The following is a 13,976-nucleotide window of genomic DNA, read 5'->3' as shown; positions in this document are numbered from 1 at the left end:
TTCATGGGACTTGTCTGGAATGATTTAAGAGTAGAGAGAGCTAGAAAAAGAGAGAAATAGAATTGGTTCTTGAGCCCTCCTCAAATGCTCACCATGATGCAGCGTAGAGCCGAAGGGAAGGGTGATGGAACAGAGCTCTGTGCTTTAGAAGGAAATAAATTTAAACCTGACCTCCACACAGAGTCTCACTAACTTCTGTTGTTTTAAAATACCAAATACGTTTAGGAAGTGTTGGAAGTTAGTATTTTGGGAAAGAAATGGCAGTTCCACAGAACATTCCATGGAACAGAGGCTCTGGGAACGATTCGTGTTGTAACTGCTGTCACTGCAATCAGTTGGTGGCTCAGCCTTGCAATGTGCACTTGGCCTTCTATAAAGCACTGTTTTGTTTGCCTTTCAGTGCTGTGAGTCTTGATAAATTGGAGAAGAGCCCAAGAGAAATTTTTCATCCCTTGATATAAAAGGTAGGAAGTGACTTGTTTTGGTTTGGTTCTTTTTCTTTATTATTTTCTGGAAATAAAAGTAATTAAGTGTAGGTACTACTGGTTTGTTTCTTCCAGTAGCAGGTGATAATAATAGTAGTAGTACTAGTAAAAATAATAATAGACATAATAATAATAGTAATGTAATACTACTTACACTGTCTTTATCCATTGGTCTGGCCATTTCAAATCAAAACTTCTAAACACAAATCAAGCCATCATCCTTGTAGAATCTTTCACAGCAGTGGGCTAAAGATCCTGGTTTTGTTGACAGGATTTATTGGTTGTGGAAGAACAAGAGGGAAGTAGAAGCCTAACTACTTCTAGCTCACAGAGCCGTCCAGTGAACAGAGCTTTGTGTTTTGATGGGCTTGTGATGACTTTGAAATCAATTGCTCCTTACAGTAAAAAAAAAATTCATGTTTTTTTGAACGTGACAGCAGAAATACTTTTAGGCACCAACTGAATAATAATAGATCACCAATTTAAGTAAAAAATTCATGCTATACTATCAAAATTTAAAGGTAAATTATTATGTATTAGGTGATGGTCTAAAGTGTATGTTCTCATGTGTAATGCAAAGATACATACGTACCTGAAAGTCCTTAGAGGAAGCAAATTTTTATGTCTGCTGTTTGACTGTTTATCATACGATATTTGGTTTTCTTTCCCAGGGATGGGTGAATTTTAACTTTGGAGTCCTCTATGCTAAGGATGCTCAGCTTACAGGTGATGAAATGTTCAGTAATGGTGAGTTTTTCACCTTCTCTTTAATTGCTGTGCTGATCTGAATAAGAAAAAAACAAAAGCAAGAGAAAAAAGAAGGATGGTTTATTATTTTTGATGCTGTTTTGTTTGTTTCCTCGGTATTTGCTGCAGCTCTGCGAACCCAAGCTTTGGGTTCCTTCTGTCCCACTGGGAGTTGCCCAATTTGGTTGCATCTGGTGAAATTCCCCCTGAGACCTTACAGAACTAGCTCAAACTGCGTGAGAGCCATTTGCAGTTCTCTCCAGACGCCTGGAGAATGGGCGACGTTTCTGAGGATCCGGCGAGCGCGCTTCTGTCCAAACTCAGTCTGTGAAATTCCTGGGGAAAACCCTTCTGTGTCCTGAAGGGCTCAAACTCTGGTGAGGATCCAGTTATCAGGTGCTCACCTGGATGGTTCCAGCTCCCAAAGGTAACACTTGTACTCTTGCCCTGTAGTTTACATCTATTGTATTTTTGTTATTTTGCAAGATTTTTTGTCTTTGCAAAATATTGTGCATTTCACTCTTTGGAACCTCTCAGATGGTTCTTTGGTGCAGCACCACCCCATGGGACACTTGGCTGCTGTCCTGAAGGGGTTGGTCGCTGGAATTGTAAATCCTGGAGAGTTTATATGTCTTCTGTCCCCAGGCAGGTATCATGGTTTGTTTCCTTTTGTTCTGTTGGTTAGGCGCTGCTTCTCGTTGCAAGTATGAATTTCAAACTGCCCTGTTCTTACTTTAACTGTTTTCCTGGTTCTCTCCGCACGGCAGGGAAAGACTCTCGTCTCCTTGCCGTCGGGCTCGGTGCTGTCCAAGAAGATGCAGAGACTAAAAAAATCCTAAGAAGCAAAATAGGACTGCAGGGAAAAGAAGCTGGAGAGAGCAGGAGGTGATATTGTTATCCTTACCCTGTATTAGAAACATCCGCTGTGCTTTGATGCTGGCAGCTGCCAGGGGCTTGTTAGCTCTTTGTAGGCAGGTGTAGGTGTTCACTTGTAGGTTTTTTCTCTGGACAAGTCAATTCAAACTTTGCTAAGCTTATATTTGCAGATTACTCTGTAGCACAGTCCAGCATGACATTTTTGAATGTTGTAAAAATACCATGTTACTTGGAAATTGCTAATGAAGAGAAGCTTTAGGGGAAAATAAGATTTCAGGGTTGGGAGATGTGAGAAGAATTTTGTGGGGATGTTAGACTGAAGTAAAGCACACTTGAAGCTGGACTGGCACGCTGGCAGGTCCCCTATTAAACAGTAGTGCTGAGGTTAGCCTGGGGGTTGCCCGTTGTTTCTGTAGAAATCAGTGTTTGCTGGTCTTCAGAGGTAAGCTGCTTTGAAAAGCTGGAAGGTGCAGCGTGCTGACAAGCCCCGTGCTTTGGATTAAAAGTAGATTTCGGGAGGGTCCTAAGCTTTTGTCTTTTCCTAGAAGTCGATGTAATCCTATCGAGGGGTTTTTAATATAAATCTGTGTTGCCACGTCATCCATCAGAGCCCTGTTGTACTAATCATCATACAGATACAAAACAGAAAATCAGACCCTGTCCCAACCACTTGGAGCCCAGAAGACGATTTCCTCGGGCTGCCATTTGCGTGCCATCGGTACTCACCACGAACTGACCCCTGTGGCTGTGACCCAGCACCTGGACGCTGACGGAAGGAGGCTGGTGGCAGAGCCTGGAGGTCCCTGTCCCACGGGGAGGGAGAGGACGAGGCAGCGTCGCCTGCAGGGAGGGTCTCGTCCCCAGAGAGCAGCCGGCGACTCCATCCCTGCCCGGGGCTCCGGGTGCACCCTCGGGGAGGACGCCTGCCCTCAGGTTTCCCCCTGGGCACCCGGGGAGGGAACCAGGTCCATCCGTGTGGCAGCTGCAGGGCCTGCAGGCTCTGGGGCTCTGCAGCCGTGTGCCTTGTCACAGGGTGGCAGGGATCCTTGCTGCTTTGCTCCTGATCCCACATGGATGTACCAGCAATCTTCTGTCTTTTCTTTAAAAGTGTCCTTGGGAGACTTCAAAGAGAGGGTAATCAGTGATGTCAAAGCCGACATATTTGACCCATTGGCACTCAAGAGAAAAGACAAAAAGCTGCTTTGCATCCTTGTGCCTGCAAGTCATGAAGGGGCTGGGCGGGGTCGCTGAGGCTCTGAGATGGAGGTGAGTTTGCATTCCAGTTTATTGGAACGGAGGCTCATCAGAAGTTTCCTCGGCTATCCAAGGCACAGAGCCCCGGAGCCGAGCGAGCCTGAGCTGCTGCGTGCTTGCTGTGAGCTTTGGGGTGAGCGGGCATCGTTGCAGGCCTGGGATGGATTGAAATGCGCTGAGGAAAGCAGAGGCAGGGAGAGAGGGAAATGCTCTGTTAACTTGTGCCAATTCTTCTGTCAGACTCATCACGGCGGGACAGCGTGAGGACTGAAAGTGTAAGAAGATGTGGAGGGAAACAGAGAACCTGACAGGAGCAGCGAACGCACGAGTGCACGAATTTTGCTTTTTGCTTGGATGTAAACTCAGGAGTTGAAAGGAATTTGGGAGTGAGAAGGGACATTTTAGAAGGAGAAGAAGAAAAAGAAGTTGTTGTTGTTGTTGTTGCAGTCCTGGCAAAATCTTTTCTTCTAGCTAATAAAAGAAGTTAGCTTAAAAAACAAAAAGAAAAAAATGTAGTGGTTTTTTTTTTTTTCCTTCACTATGATATTCATTGGTGGTATATGGTGTGTTGTTTTATTTCTTGGTATTATTAACTCTGTGTAAATTGTTTTTTGAGTGAAGCTGTCTTTCTGGATTGGTTGGTTTGTATTTGAGGCAGGATTAATTTCAATAGGATTCTTTCATAGATTTCTGATGGGTATTACTGGGATTTTGGTTTTGTCTGTTGTATGTATAAACATAGAGCTTTGGTAGGGCCAGCTGGGCTGCTGGAGTTTTGGGTGTGAATTTATTAGATGGCTTTTGTTAGATGCAGTTTTTAATTTTTGAAATGTTTTTCAATGTAGTGGTCTTAAGGTGGTTTTTAAGAATTCCTTGTATTGTTTTCTGTTGTTTGTAGTTGGTGTATGATAAGGGATGTGGTGTGACTTCTTGAACGCTCTGGTTTTGGTGTTCCTAAGTTGTGATTTCTTTCTGGTTCGACAGTTTTTTTTGTTTTTATTTTTTGGGACAGGGGCATTTATATGGTGGGTTTTTATAGGCAATACGTGTTTTTATTTAGGCAGTGATATTTTTTAGTATTTTAATAGTTTAGATTTTTTATTTTCATGGTTTTAATTATTTTTTTTTTAATTTTTTCAAATAGCTTGTATAGATGATAGGTTGTTATTTGTGCCTGAGCATAAAGGTAGAGCTTTGGGGACTTTTTTTAGTAATGTTCAGGGTCAGTTGTACAGTTTTGAGTCTCGTGAGTTGGTTTGATTTAATTTTTAGTGGGTGTTTGTTTTTATTAGCAGTTGTGTCATTTTCAAGGTGTGTTTGAGTTTTTTTGGGGTTTTTGAGATACTGGTTTAGGAGGAAGTTTATGATGAGCATGTGCAGAGGTTTTGGGCTACTTTATAGTGGGATTTAAAATTGATTTACAGTTAGGTTTATTTGAGTTTTTATTGGGGTTCAGTGACGTTGTGGGATGTTTGTTCCGTTAGTGATAGAGATAGGTTTTGTTCTGATGTGCTGCGACGGGACGGGCGTGTGCTGCGTGCCGGCGCTGACAAAGGTACGGTATCGTTGTGGCTCCGGTGTGTCGGGTTAGTGAACTTGTATGGTTTAATATAGAGATGAAAATAGCAATAAATATGAATTTAAAAATAAATCTAAAATTAGAGTGGTAAACATAAATATAGATAACAGATACATACATAACACTATAATACATGGTATATAATTGGAACATATTATCATATCGGTAAATGATAGTCTATTTTTTATATATATATATATATATATACACAAAGATATATAAATATAGATTGTAAAAATAAAAATATTTAAATAGAGTAAAAGTAAATTGGGGGTTTTATTAGGTTATAGGCTGGGGTTTTTAAATAAATGATAGAAATAAAATATAAATTCAGATATACAAATATATATAGAAATACAAATATCTATACATATTTAATTTAAATAAATAGAAGTAAAAAAATATATATAATACAGAAAATATATATCTATGATTCTATTAGAAGGTATTCTCTCTAATATATATAATATCTATGAATAAAATAAATAAAAATATCCATATAAATATCATTCTAATTTTGAAAAATAAATTTACTTCCTAAATTTTAAATCTGGTTCAAATAAAGGGGTGTCGTTGGTTTTTATTTGGTTAGAGGCAGGAGTTTTATTTTAAATAATATAAGTAATATAGAAATGTGGATCTTAAGATAGAAATATATAATAAATATATAAAGAGAAATTGCTAAAGCATGAATATAAATGTATATATAAATATATGTAAGTAATATGAAGAGTTGTAGTACAGAATATAAATAACATTATACGGGAATATAAATATAAAAATCTGTAAATATAGTTTAAAAGAAAGGGAATGTTTTGGCTTTTATTGAAGTAGAGGCAGGGGTTTGATTTTGAATATTATAAGTGTTAGAGAAGTAAAAATCTTGACGCAGAAATATTTAATCAATGTATAAAAATATATAAATAACTACTCGCATCAGATGTAGTATAGAATGTAAATTTATTTATAACTTGACATTGGTAAAGATAAATGTATATGTAAGCAATAGACATTAATATACATTATTATAAATAGAAATACGAATATAAAAATCAGACATAAGGATAAAACCTATTTAAATATTTTTTAAAAGAAAGGGTTGGGGTCTTTTTTATTATTGGGTTAGAGGCAGGGTTTTCATTTTAAATAATATGAATGTAGATATTAATGTTACATATTTCTTAATATTGAGATATTAAATCGAGATATAAATATATATATATATATAAACACAAAATATAAGTAAATATAAATAATAGGAAGAGATGTAATGGAGAATACAAATAAGAGTATACATTAGTATACATTTTAAATGTAAAAGTGAATATCAACCTGGAAAATTGAATTTTAAAAAATATTTAAATGCAGTTGAGAAGACTGAGGTTCTTTTTGGCTTTAATGTGGGTAGAGGCAGGGTTTTTATTTTAAATAATGTGTTACAGATGTAAAAATCCTAACACAGAAAGATATAATAAATATATAAAGATATGAGTAAAAGTATATAAAAATATAAGTAATAGGAACACATGTAACATAGAATATAAATTTATAAATAAATCGCTAAATATGAATGCAAAATCGATCATACATCAGTAAACATTTTAAATATAAATTTGCAATTTTTTTTTTTTTAATTCAAATACAGTTGAAATGAAAGGGGTTTTTTTTTGCCATGTATGGGGTAGAGGCAGGGGTTTTATTTTGAGTACTGTGAGTGTTACAGAAGTAAAAATCCTAACAGAAATATATACTTACTATGTAAAAATATGTATAAAAATATAAAAATAAATTTAAGTTTTAGGGATATATGCAATATGGAATAGAAATGTATTCATAAAAACAAATGTATAAATGGACAGTGTACATCAATATACATTATTAAATAGAAATGTGAATATTAATATGAAAAAAAAAATTTTTTTAAAGATTTAATTTTTTTTTTTTGAAGAAATTGTTGGGGTTTTGTTTTGTATTATCCTATTAGATTAGAGGCAGAAGTTTTTTTTTCCTCTTCCCGGTTGTTTTGGGGCATTTATTTCAGAGCAGTTTTCGGCGGGGGTCGCCCCTGTTGTTTTTTGCCGCCTTCGCTGCCCGCAGCCCCGAGGCGCGCTGCGGCCCCGGCTGGGGCGGGCGGCAGTGCTGCCGCCTTGTGGGCAGAGCGCGGTACTGCAGCCCTGCGCCGAGAGGGCTGCCATCTTGGGAGCGGCGAGTCGCGGGTGTCGCGGACTTTCAATTGACCTTCTCAACAGGGCGGCGAAAAGGGCGGGGAAGTGGAGGACCGGGGTGGGTGTCAGTGGACTGCCTGCATGGAATACCGACCCCGGCGCGGCCCCGGTGGTATTTTCTGTGGCGTTTCAAGTGTACCCGACACATGCTGTGGTCTCAGCGGCGGCGCGGGCGGGCGTATTTCGGCGGGTTTGTGACAGGCATGTGGGTTAAACGCCTCGCTGTGCCGGGGTCCTGTCACGTCCGCCTTCCCGCCCTGAGGGAGCCGAGCCGGGGCGAATAGTTCCGAAGAGCCGAAGAGCCGAGTGTAGCCGAACACAGCCGACTTGAGACGAAGAGCCGATGATAGCCGAGTGTAGCCGACATTGGCCGCATTTAGACAAAGAGCCGAATATGACCGACTTTAGCCCAACCGGGCCGAGTTCAGCCGAAGAGCCGGAAAAGCCGAATTTAGACGAAAAGCCGAACCGAAACGATTTTAGACCTAAGCCGAACCAAGCCTAATTTAGCCGAGTTTATTTCAACAGAACCGAACGACGCCGCAGCGCTCTGCCCGCAGTGCGCCGGTGCAGACGGCAGGGGGCGCTGTATAAAGTGAGTATCAAATATCAACTATCTATAAGAAGGAATAAAAAGCTCTGTGTCACGTGCAGCAGTAGAAAATTTCAGGCTCCCAGGGAATAAATAGTTTTCTTTCAATCATTTTCGTTTTGGAGTTTTTTTACTCCCAGGTAGCCTGAAAGTTACTACTGCTGCTTTTTTATTCTAAAGCTAGAAAGGAAAACCAAGATTAGAAATACAGGGAAAGAAAGGAAGAAAAAGAAAAAAAGATAATAAGGAAAGGAACTGAAAGGAAGAAAGAAGGAAGGACAGGCAGGGAGGAAGGAAGGAAGACATAAAAAAAAAAAAAAAAAAAAAAAACAACAAAAAACAAACCCACAGAAAAAAACCTCGAGATGGGCGAGAAAACCGCCCCCCCCCCCCAAAAAAAAAAACCCCAAGATGGGCAAGAAAAATCCCAGAAATACCACAGGAAAAAAAAAAATAGGAAAAAAAACCCCAAAACCAAAAACAAACAAAAAACCCCAAACAACAACAACAACAAGATGGGCAAGAAAAAAACGCAGAAGAAAACCCCAAGATGGGCAAGAAAAAGCCCAGAATAGAACCCCAAGATGGGCGAGAAAAATCCCAGAAAAAAAAAACTGAAAAAAACCCTAAGAAAAACCCAGAAAAAAAACAACAGAAAAGAACCCAAAATGGGCAAGAAAAATCCCTGAAAACAGACCAGGGAAAAACCCCAAGATGGGCAAGAAATAAAATCAGAACAAAAAACCAAGATGGGGAAGAAAAAATCCAAGAAAAAAAAAAAAAAAAAAGAAACAAAAGAAAATGGCAAAGAAAAATCCAGAAAAACAGAAAAAAAACCCAAGGGGGCAAGATAAAACCAGAAAAAACACCAAGATGGGCAAGAAGAAACGAAGAAAAAGCCCCAACAAATGCCAGAAAAAAATCAAGGAAAAAGGGAGTAAAAGCCCCAAGAAACAAGGCAAGAAAGAGAGGCAATAAAGGCCACAAAAACTCAAGAAAAAAAAAACCAAAAACAAGAAATGCCAGAAAAAGGTACGAAAATGGTTCTGCCAGGTGCGATCAAGGTGAGCGGGTTCAGATTCAGGTCCAGGAGATGAACAAGTGTCAGATTAGCTTGGGGCACTGCTGTGCAATGCAGCTGTGACAGGATTTATGTTTAAATATACTTTAAATACATTGGGGATTGTTTGGCTTTTATTGGGGTATAGGCTGGAGATTTAATAAAAAATATAGAAATAGAAATCCAAATATATCGTATATATGTCGATATCAATAAATATTTAATATATATAAATATAAGTAAAAGAAATATATTGTGTCAAAAGAATATATCTATTATTCTATAAAAAGGTATTCTCTCCAATATATATAATATCTACAAATATAACAAATGAAAATTACAAATCTAGATGTGAATAGAATTATGACAAACAAAATTATTTTTAAAATTTTAAATGTGTTTTAAATAAAGGGGTGTCTTTGTTTTTATTTCGTTAGAGGCAGGGGTTTTATTTTAAATAATAGAAGTACTATAGAAATGTAAATCGACATACAGAAATATATAATAAATATATAGAGATAAAAAGATATAATGCCAAACTATGAATAGAAATAGAAATAGAAATCTATGTAAGTAACATGAAGAGATGCAATATATAATATAATGCTTATTATACAGTAATATAAATTCTAAATATAAATGCGAATATAAATATGAAAAATATATGATGGGGGCTCGGAGCAGCCCAGGTGTGAGTGCGAGGATGAGGAGGGGCCGGCTCCTGCCGGGGCCAGGCTGCTTTAGGGGGAGGCTTTGCCTCGGCTCCCTTTTGCACGGAGCTGCTGAGTGGAGGGGTTTATGGGGCGCTGCCGGCGCTGTCTCGTGGAAGGGCTGCGGGAGCTTCTCACAGGGTCGGGGGGACACCTGGATCCGCGCCTGGATCCGCGGAGCATCGCTTAAAGGAGGCGCCGAGGGACGAATCTTTGTGCCGGGGAGCAGCAGCCGAACAGGTGAGCCCGTGTGGGTTTGGAGCGGGGAATTTTCTCCTTCCCCTTTGCAATTTCATCTTGCCGGTCCCTCCCCGGATCCCCAGGAACAAAAATGGAGCTTATGAAGACAAAAGGGATTAAGGAGAAGGAAGCAGCTCCTCTTCTCTTTTTGTCTGCGTTTGAACTGAGGGGATCCCTCTTGACTTGTGGTTTTAAGGGTGTTGATTGCGGGAAAAGCTGCCTTTTCCAGGCTGTTAGGGGTATCCCTGGGGTGACAGGGAATCCCTGCGTTCTATTCTAAGGGGAATGGGAAAAGTATTCTTGTGGTATTCTGGGTTTGATTTGAAGGCAGCCACCACATTTTCATCACCCTCGGGTTTAAATGGAGGGGGCAGCCCTTGTGTCCCTCCTTTTGAAGGGTTTGAATGGAGGTCGAAATCGCCCTTTGCCATCAGTCGAAGGCTTTCATTTGAGGAGCGCCCCTTCTTTTCTGCTCTCCTAGGGGGTGAAATTGGAGGGGAGAACACATTTCTTTGCCCTTGTTGGAGTGAGGTGCGCCCCGCCTGCGGCGTCGGTTTCGGGGTTGGCTTGCGGGGAGCCGCAGCTCCGGCAGCGTTTCCAGGGCTGCAATGGGGCTGTGCCGCTGCATCGGAGGGCGCTCGTCGTGCCCGCGGCCCGGCCCGGAACGTTCCCGCTCGGGAGCGCTGCCGGCACGGCCCGGGCGGCTGCCGGGGCGCACGGGGGATTCGGCGCGGCCGGGCCGGCCGAGGGCGGCGGTGGCGGAGCCGCGCCGGTGCGAGCCGAGGGGAGCCGGGCCGGGCCGGCCGAGGGCGGCGGAGGCGGCGCGGGCGCTGCTGCGCCGGCCCGGGCGGTGCCGGCCGCTCCGTCCGCTCCGGGCGCGGGGCCGGGGCGCCGCCGGGAGCCCCGGGCCCGGTGCCGGCCCCGCCGGGCAGGGGCAGCGGGCGGGGCTCCCCGGGACGGCGCCGGCCCCGCGTGCCGGAGCAGCCGCCGCAGGAGCCGCTTCCCTGCCGGGAGCCGCGCTCCGTCCGGGGCCGGCAGCGAGCGCGGGGTTCGGCCGCTCAAAGCTCGGCGGTGCCGCGGCTCGGAGGCGCTTTGGAGGCGTTGATTGCGTGGCTGTGTTCGGTTTGCAGCGGGCGTACGCTAAGGGATGCGGTGTTCTTCCCGAGCGGCACGGTTCTCGGTGCCGGTAGGGCTGGTAAAGGTTTGTTTTGGATTGGGTTTTGTAGTCGGATTTTTTTTTTTTTTCCTGGGTATTATGTTTAGAAGGGCGCGCAATGGTTTTTACGGGTCGTAGCGCGAAGCAGCGGTTCGCATTTTAATTCTGTTGCGGCGGCTTTTATTAGCGTGAGTGTGTAGTGTTTGTTTTGGGGGGCTTGGGGTAGCGTCGTGTCGTTCGTAGCCGCGGGTTTTTAATCTCGGTAATTGCATGTGTGTTTATCGTCTTCCAGGGCTTTTGTGTGTTTGGTTTGTTCGATTGTAGTGTATGTTTTATGGTTACGGGTAATTTGGGGGACATGGTTTATGGTTACGTTTGTCTTTAGTCTTTGTGTTTGTCTCTAGGTGGTATTTTTATTTTGATCGCTTGAGGCACTATGGGTTTATTCAGTTGGGAATAATTTTTTTGTTGCAGATTTAAGTTTATCTGTTTTTTGGTATTATTCTTGTTGTTGGTTTCTTTATTTTCTTTTGTTGTTGTTGTTGTCTTTTAATGTATTTGAGTATTGTTTATCAGGGGTTTTTTTGGGAACATGGGTATTTATATGGTGGGTTTTTAAAGTATTTCTTTATTTGGGTAGTTAATTTCTTAGTTTTTAGTGGTTGAGATGTTTTTCCGTTTTTTTAATTAGTTCAGGTTTTAACGTTATTTTTACAGAGGATTTATTCTTTGAGTTAGTGTAGAGGTAGAATTTTGTAGAATTTTGTTTTGTTTTTTTTTTTTTTTTTTTTTTTTTAGTAACGTTGAGGATGAGTGGCACTGTCTTGAGTTTAGTAGATTGGTTTGACTTTTTTTAAGTACTTTTTGTAATTTGCTGTGTGTGTTTCTATAGGATTTTCTTTTATTTTGGTTCCATTTTTCTGTCGTGATGAGAATTGTTATTGTAAAGAGCGTTCTTTGTTTTTTCGCTGACACTTGTTTGGCTGTTGGAGATTCCTTGATGTTTTTGGAAGATATTGGTGGGAATTTGGTGCTGTTTGTTCTGTCATTTCATTTAGGAATTGGATTTTAAATATACAATTATGACTCTAACACTATTGAAACAAAAGAAATAGATGTGTAGCAATAGGAATGAGCCAATTTTATTTTTATATATTCGGTCAATTTTTAAAATTTAACATGTAACTTAAGTCATTATATGTTTCAATAAGTCATTCTAATTATAGTAGAGTATTGTGTATGTGTATAGATATATGAATTGAGAACATAAATGTAAATACGACCCAAACAAAAATACAAATATATAAATGTATTGCAACTATATGCAGATATATAAAAAAAATTAATAATAAATTGTAAATGTAAAATAACATAAATTGATACAATATATAATACAAGTAATACTGTATATATCTTATTAAAAATATTATAGGACATGGATATAAAATAGATATAAATATGGGTGTGATCTATCTATCTATCTATATCTATCATTTGTTGTATATTATGATAAATATAAATATTTTAAAAAATTTAGGTAGTTTAAAATAATGAATGTTTTTGCTTTTTCTTTGCCAAAGCAGGAGTTTTAGTATAAAAATTAAAAATACAAATAATATAAAGGTAGAAATATAAGTATAGAAATATATAGTAAACACAGTAAAGATTTATATAAAAATTAGAAATATAAGGAAAAAGAAGTTGTAGCAGTAGATATGGTAAATAATTTAAAAAATAATTCCCGTATAGTTTTGAATAAGGTGCATATTATATATAGTTATTAATGTAATGCATCAATATAAACTATAAATATAAATTTGAATATAGTCATGCAAGCTATAACTATAAAAATATTTCAATATAGTGTAAAAGAAAGGTTTTTTGTATGTATTGAGTTAGAAAGGGATTTTAATTTTAAATAATTAAAAGTGTTATAGAAATAGAATTTAAAAAATATAAATATAGAATCAATACATAAAGATATTTATAAAACCACAAAAGATAAATAAATATTATTAGTAGGAATAGACATAATATAGTATAAGGAATAGACATAATATAGTGTATAAATGACATACTGCATCCATGTCCACTATAAATATGCATGTGAATATAAATACGAAAAATAGAAATATCAAATGTATTTAAATCTAATTTAAAACAACGGGGCTTGTTTGGGTCATGTCGGGTAAGCGGCGGGTTTTTGGCATTTATTTCCGAGCAGTTTTTGTCGGGGGTCGCCCCTGTTGTTTTTTGCCGCCTTCGCTGCCCGCAGCCCCGAGGCGCGCTGCGCCCCCGGCTGGGGCGGGCGGCAGTGCTGCCGCCTTGTGGGCAGAGCGCGGTACTGCAGCCCTGCGCCGAGAGGCCGCCACGTTGGGAGTGGCGCGTCGCGGGTGTCGCGGACTTTTGGTTGACCTTCTCGAGATGGGGGCAGAAATGGCGCGTAAATTGAAGGCCTTAGTCCGTCTTCAGGGCTGCCTGCGTGTAAGACCGAAGCCGGCGCGGCCCCAGTGGGATTTTTTTGTGGCGTTTTAGATGTAGCCGAAAGGCGCTGTGGTCTCAGCGGCGCCGCGGGCGAGCGTATTTTGGCGGGTTTGTGACAGGCATGTGGGTAAACGGGTCTCTGTGCCGGGGTCCTGTCACGGCCGCTTTCCCGCCCTGAGGGAGCCGAGCCGGGGCGAATAGTTGCGAAGAGCCGAAGAGCCGAGTGTGGCCGGAAACAGCCGAGTTTCACCGAAGAGCCGAGTGTGGCCAAAACAGCCGAGTTTACACCAAGAGCCGATGATAGCCGAGTGTAGCCGACACTGGCCGCTTTTAGACAATGTGCCGAATATGACCGAGTTTAGCCCAATCGTGCCGAGTTCGGCCGAAGAGCCGAACTGAAACGAGTTTAGACCAAGAGCCGAACGGAGCCGAATTCAGCCGAGTTTCATTCAACAGAACCGAACGCCGCCGCAGCGCTCTGCCTGCAGTGCGCCTGTGCAGACGGCAGGAGGCGCTGTGCCTGCAGTGCGCCGGGACAGACGACAGGGAGCGCTGGGGCTGCAGTGCG

Source organism: Ammospiza caudacuta, chromosome 5 (genome assembly GCF_027887145.1).
Source record: "Ammospiza caudacuta isolate bAmmCau1 chromosome 5, bAmmCau1.pri, whole genome shotgun sequence".
Classification (NCBI taxonomy): Eukaryota; Metazoa; Chordata; class Aves; order Passeriformes; family Passerellidae; genus Ammospiza; species Ammospiza caudacuta.
The sequence above is the reverse complement of the archived record's forward strand: the minus strand, read 5'-3'. Positions refer to the sequence as shown.